Consider the following 5,684-nt stretch of genomic DNA (forward strand, 5'->3'; position numbering starts at 1 on the left):
GCCGGTAACTCAATTAACACCATCTCGTGGACCAGCCCTTTCACCTAAACCGGAGATATCAGAGTACCAGGTTGCCTAAGTTCCTGACACAGACTTTCAGAAGAAGGCAGGAACTCTAGTAGGGCAGTAGGATATTAAGAAACTATAGTAAACCCCAGATTTCAACCATCTTTCTCGGAGAAGTGAGCTCTTTCTGCTGTCTTCACCCCGGCAAGTGGTGAACTGTTGTTAGGGGATCCCACTCCTGGGACTCGGAACTTACTCTTATTCAAGAACGAACGGGGAATTCTGCCCCAGGTTGATAAAGAGTCTGAGTTCTATTGTCCGGGTGTGACTACATCTTGACTCCTGCTTTCCGGAACAATCTCTAGCCGGCCTGCAAGCCTCTATACCTTCTCTTAATATAAGCAATAAATGGTGATCCGAGACCAAACTTTCTCAGTTAACTCAGTTAAAGGTAGTTTACTTACTTACTTGTTAGAGTAAGGAAAAACTAAATTTCAATCTCATCTGAGCAGCTTGTATTCTTCTCTAGAAATTCATAGTTCTTAGATTCAATCAATCTCTAAATTCATTTCTATAAAGCGAAAACACTTTTCCTTCTTTTTCACTACAACTATATACAAGAATATCATCAAAATAAAGAACTACAAACTTTCCATAAGCTTCGCTTAAGCCAAGAAATGGTCTTAAAACTTCATGCATGAGTCTCATAAAAGTGCTAGGTGCATTAGTGAAACCAAAAGGCATCACCTTCCATTCATAGAGGCCTCCCTTGGTTTTGAATGCAGTCTTCCACTCATCACCTTCCTTGATTCTGATTTGATGGTATCCACTTATGAGATCAATCTTGGAAAAGACCTTAGAGCCATGAAGCTCATCCAACAAGTCATCAAGCTGCGGTATAGGATACCTATACTTGATTGTGATGTTGTTGATGGCCCTGCAGTCTATGCACATTCTCATGCTGCCATCTTTCTTAGGTACAAGAATCACAGGTACTGCACAGGGGCTGAGACTTTCCTGCACAAAACCTTTGTCAAGTAATTCTCTTACCTGCCTCTGGATTACACCTGTATGCAGGCTTGTTGGGTAGCATAGCACCTGGTATCAAGTCAATCCGGTGCTCTATTCCTCTAATAGGTGGTAATCCACTAGGCAAATCATCAGGAAAGACATCTGCAAACTCACTGACTAGAGGTTTAACATGTTCAGGTAAGTTCAGTCTTTTCTCTTCTCCTTTCTCTACTAAATGCAGATAGTATATGTCCTTTCCTTTGGTTACGGCTCTAGCTGAGGTTTAGAAAGCATAAGGAGAACGATTCACTAGGTAGCAAGCTGTAGAAGCTGCTTCCGCCCAAAAATCATTGGATAAGCCAGAATTAGATAGCATGCAACGAACTTTCTCCAGTAAAGTTCTATTCATCCGCTCAGCGACACCATTCTGTTGTGGAGTGCCTCTGACTGTAAGATGCCTAACAATGCCTTCATCTTTACAGAATTTGTTGAAATCACCATCACAAAATTCTAACCCATTAGAAGTGCGAAGGCGTTTAATCTTCTTGCCTGTTTGTTTTTCAACTAAAGCCTTCCACTGCTTAAAAGTGACAAACACATCACTCTTTTTTTTCATAAAATAAACCCATACCTTCTTAGCTAGTGAACTAAAGATTTGCTTTAGCCATGGCCTTGAGATTGGACGCAAGAAGAAAGAGAACAGAATTTCGAAGCTTAGGGGGGCGAAGGCACTTAGGCATTCGGATTCCATTCTTCACACCAGGAGAAAGGTGTCTTGCTTTTTGTCAGCTCGAGTATTTCAGAAGCTCTGTGAGAGGCTGTTGGAGGTGCGAAGAACCCCTTACCCGTTCTTTGAAAGAGGGAACTTTTTTCAGGTTTTAGGGATTGAATACGCATCCCTCGACTCCGGTGCTATTGACTCAGATGTGGGACTTGCGCAGACGCTCTTGTTTGTGTAGAAGCTCTTCCCTTCCTTAGAGAAAGTGACATACTTAATGGACGAGTCAGAACTTTCTTTCATATTACCCAGATTGTCAATATTCACTTCATTATATGGAATAGAGCCTTTAGATCCTAATTCTGGGCATAGATTCTTGGCTAGGTAATCAAGTTTGCCAGTAAGTAGATGATAAGAGTCTCTGAAGCGGACTAAGATTTTCTTACCTGAATAGACCGCAACCTCATAAAGCCTATTATCCCTCAATAGTGGTTTTAATCTCCAATTCTTATGATATAATGCCATGTGTTTCAGTAGAATAAGACCATCGAAGCGTGAGAAGTGACAATGGTAATGAGTTTAAATGTTTGAATCGAAGGATTTTGTTTCACAATGGATATTATCCTTAATAGAAAATAATTAAGCATCTTAGTACTCCTTTCTGCAAAGCTTGGAAAGATCTCTTTAGAATATTCTTCACTGAAGAAGGTATACAACCTATTTTCACTTAGATCAATGCCAGGAATCACCATCATGACTCCAGCGGCATAAGGTTGATGAACCATCTCTGTCTGTATAGTATCGGATTCCTGAGAATGATCATTCTCTGACTGTATAGTCAAGGTATCATCCATATTCTGATTCTTTCTTTCATCAAAGAGAGTCTCTGTATCAGCAAGAAGGAATGGTTTCCTCTTTTCTTCACAAGGGTTGATTGATGTAATAAAAGGACTATCTTTCTTTTTTTTATGATTCATCTCTTTCGATGAGAAAGATTTTGAGTCAGTAAGAAGGCACTCTAACAATATCTTTTATTTTTCTTTCTCAGAGAGGTATTTCCTACAAACTGTCTTGACCTTATCCTCCGTAAAGATAGGGAGAGTCACTCTGAGAACATATTTACCTTCATATTTCTCACTTAAGAATATAACTAGTTATATGCTTATATATATCACTGGTCGGAATCAACGTATTATCCTCGAAAGTCAAAGGGATTGCGTTGCCAATAGAAAAGGTTCTATCTTCTCCTGGAGGTTTTTTCATAGTCAGTAAAATAATGAATTTGGCGTAACCTTCTAAGGATGGGTAAGCATACTGCAGGAGTAGATCCATTATACTAATAGAAAGCAATTCTAGTTCACATACAATAGGGAATGGTTCCAAGAAAAAGCAGGAAGCAGTAATCAAACCAGGATGGGGTTCATTAACCTGCGTTTTACCTCTCTTTTGGTAAAACCCCTTCAATACGCCAACGGCTACAGCGGTTTCATCATCTTTTCCGCTGCTAATAAGGCTTCCTCCTCTACTGATAAATTGCATGGTAATAAGCAAGATTTTAATGATTGGTGTAGAGTAATATTACTCTAGTGGCGGCACTCACAGGAAGAAAAGAACAGAGGAATTGGAGATTCTCTTTCTCATTAACCTTAGGATTGAAACCCTACAAATGAGGTATATATACACATCACATGATAAGACACTACCTAGTACCTTCACTACATATCACCTACACTAAAGAATTACAGCTGTCCTAGGAGAATATGCTAAGGATATTTAGAGCTTGATACTAGAGCAATACACATGTACAAATGATTAAGGTAATAACAGAATTAAGTGTAATTATCAGAGGTTTTATTCCTCTACACTCCCCCTCAAGCTGAGTTTGGAGGAGAAGACAGAACACCCAGCTTGGATAGGCAGTGTTGATGCTTGGCTACAGGTAGAGATTTAGTGAGTATGTCTGCTAGCTGATGATGAGTTGAGACATACTGAGGCTTGATAGTTCCCTGATTGACTTTGTCTCTTACAAAGTGGCAGTCAACCTCAACCTCATATCTACAACAAGAAGAGAGTCAAAGAGATGTAGTAAGTTCAGTGAAAAATAAATGACTTAGACTCCATGGCTATGTACAGTAGAGGAGCTGATGTTCAATGCACAGCTTGTGGTTTGAAGGGACACAGTGCTGATAGGTGCTGGACAGTTGTAGGGTATCCAAAATGGCACCCTAAGAACAAAAGGAACATAGGGCAAAGACCTAGAGATGGGTATGGTGCAGGAGGCAAGAATTCATCAAGGAGTGGAACTGGGAACTCTTACACAGGAGGAAAGAGAGTTGGAAATTAAAATCAGAACAGATGGGGAAGACCTGGTGGAAATCAAAATCAGAGAGTGGCTGCAAATGCCCAGAGTGAAAATGATAATGTCTCTGTGAGTGGATCTTCTGCAACCATAACAGCGCAACAGTGGGAGCAGTTGCTGAAATTGCTCCCAGCAGGAGGAAAGTTTTTTGGTGGAGGATGTGAAACTGAGGATGAATTGGATCATAACTTTGCAGGTATGGTAACATGTTTGTGTGCATCTTCTGTGAAAAATGAATGGATAATTGATTCTGGTGCATCAGATCACATGACTGGTGAATTAAACATGTTGTTAAATGCTGAGTTGATGGATAATTGTGCAAAAATGAATTTGCCAAATGGAATTCGTAGCATTTAGATGGCTCTGTAGCCGTAGCCGGAGAAAGTCCTAATCAAAGCAGGCGAAGGCGCTGTTCTTGCTTTGGTTGACTCAGCTGTGGAATGTCTAAAGTTTGTCTTCAACCTCCCACATGGGTTCAAAACTCCGATTCGGTCGGTTAAGAAGTAGGAGCGAATTCGTCTATCACAGGTAGTCGCTCACCCGCAGGTCTTTCTCATATCTAAGCTAAGCCAGGAGGAAGATGAATCAATAAGATGTGAACATGAAGAAAGAAGAGAGAGGAAATGCTTTGCCAGCGAACCAGTAGCAATCCGAGATTAAATTCCTTATAGAAAGAGATCTTCCCCTCGCTCTTTCATTCCGGGCCGGGAAGAAAGCCAATGTCTTTCTGAGTTCGAATTCTATGTCTTAAGCATAGTGCACGAAAGAAGAGTATGGCATCTCTGCTTTATGCTTTCTAGTAAAAGTAGGTAAGCCAGTCAGCAAGCCTATTCATTCCATGCAAGCAAGCTAGCCAAGGGGCAAAAGAGTAGTAGGCTTTCAAAGAATCTCCTTCCCTGCTGTCTGTCCTTTCCTTACCCTAACGAGTAAGCAAATAGGAATTACCTTTCTTTTTATCTGCTTAAAAAGGGGGCTTGAGTGGACAAAGCCTTCAACTTCCGTCCCACTTCTCTATCTGTCAAATCCCCTTTCTACCTAGGTGTAACCTTTGATAATCCGTCTTCCTGAATTGGGGGATGAAGCCCGTAACTTTAGTAACTCGGTGCTTTTTTGTTTAACTAACAAAGGGGTCCGTATTGAACAGAAATCCAACCAGAGTTTAGTTTTTTTTTACTATTCGATTGCTTATCATCGCCATCCTCATTTACGTCACGATGTGCACCTGACTCAGGGCTGTCCCTTCCTGTGGTTCAGGCCTGGTCTAGTAAGCTATTCCTAATCCGAGTGCTGGGCAGAGGCTTCAGCAGATATGCCGTAAACTGATGTCCCTCCAGCCGTCTTCTAGCTTCGACCAAGCAAGAGGATTCCTTAGATGATGGAAGAAAGTCTCGGGAGTGATCCTGCACACTCCAACCATTCAGGTCTATGGCCATCGAGAGTTTGACCCCACGTTGACTTGCTTTGTCTTGCTTACCGGCTCGGAGTTGAACTCCAAAAAGGGACTGACTCTACCTCTGCATCGGTTAATCCTAGAAACTGTATCACCTTGGCGGCCACTGATGCGCGATTCTATAAATGACCAGAATATCG

The sequence above is a fragment of the Amaranthus tricolor genome, chromosome 11 (assembly GCF_026212465.1).
Source record: "Amaranthus tricolor cultivar Red isolate AtriRed21 chromosome 11, ASM2621246v1, whole genome shotgun sequence".
In the NCBI taxonomy this organism is placed as follows: Eukaryota; Viridiplantae; Streptophyta; class Magnoliopsida; order Caryophyllales; family Amaranthaceae; genus Amaranthus; species Amaranthus tricolor.